At 39.4% G+C, this 648-nt stretch overlaps 1 non-coding gene across 1 annotated transcript; it reads left to right on the top strand.

Annotated features, from left to right (window-relative positions):
- Positions 1-337: 337 nt before the first annotated feature.
- On the top strand, positions 338-443 carry LOC129319122 (small nucleolar RNA R71). The gene has a single exon (XR_008595433.1). It is a non-coding gene; the product is annotated as a small nucleolar RNA R71 (small nucleolar RNA).
- The last annotated feature ends 205 nt before the right edge of the window (positions 444-648 follow it).

The following is a 648-nucleotide window of genomic DNA, read 5'->3' on the forward strand; positions in this document are numbered from 1 at the left end:
ATCATTGCATTGATTGCATACAGTTGGAATGGCTTGGACAGCATGCACATTATGAGAATTTCCCCTTTGCATTTGAGATTCCAACACATCAAAACACTTATTCATTGCATTCAAGATGGATACAATCTGGGAAGAGGAATCATCTTTAGCACTAGTCACCATTGATGTATTCCTTCTATCCGTGTTTTGAGTGTTGTTCGCAGACAATTGGTCTAAGAGGCGAAAAACTTCATTGACAAGCACATTCCGATATCCCCCATTTATGATAGAATCAACCATGGCCTTCGAAGATGGATTCAGACGATTACAGAATATCTGAATCACTACCCATTTGTCCACTCCATGATTAGGGCATTTCTTCATCAACATCTTGTATCTCTCCCAAGCTGCATAGAGATGTTCCTCTGGATATTGCTTAAAGCTAAGAAATTCATCTCTTGCTTCCACCGTTTTATCATCAGAGAAGAATCGGGCTCTAAACTTGTTCTCAAGATCCTCCCATGAACCAATAGAACCTTCAAGAAGATTATTGAACCATTCTTTAGCCTTGTCTTGTAGAGAAATTGGAAATAACCGTAAGCGCAAGACATCTTTAGGCACCCCGTTTTGTCTGAAAGAATCACATACTTCCATAAAAGACATCAAGTG

Source organism: Prosopis cineraria, unplaced genomic scaffold, assembly GCF_029017545.1.
Source record: "Prosopis cineraria cultivar Desert tree isolate PC_DT_omini unplaced genomic scaffold, ASM2901754v1 PC8, whole genome shotgun sequence".
In the NCBI taxonomy this organism is placed as follows: Eukaryota; Viridiplantae; Streptophyta; class Magnoliopsida; order Fabales; family Fabaceae; genus Prosopis; species Prosopis cineraria.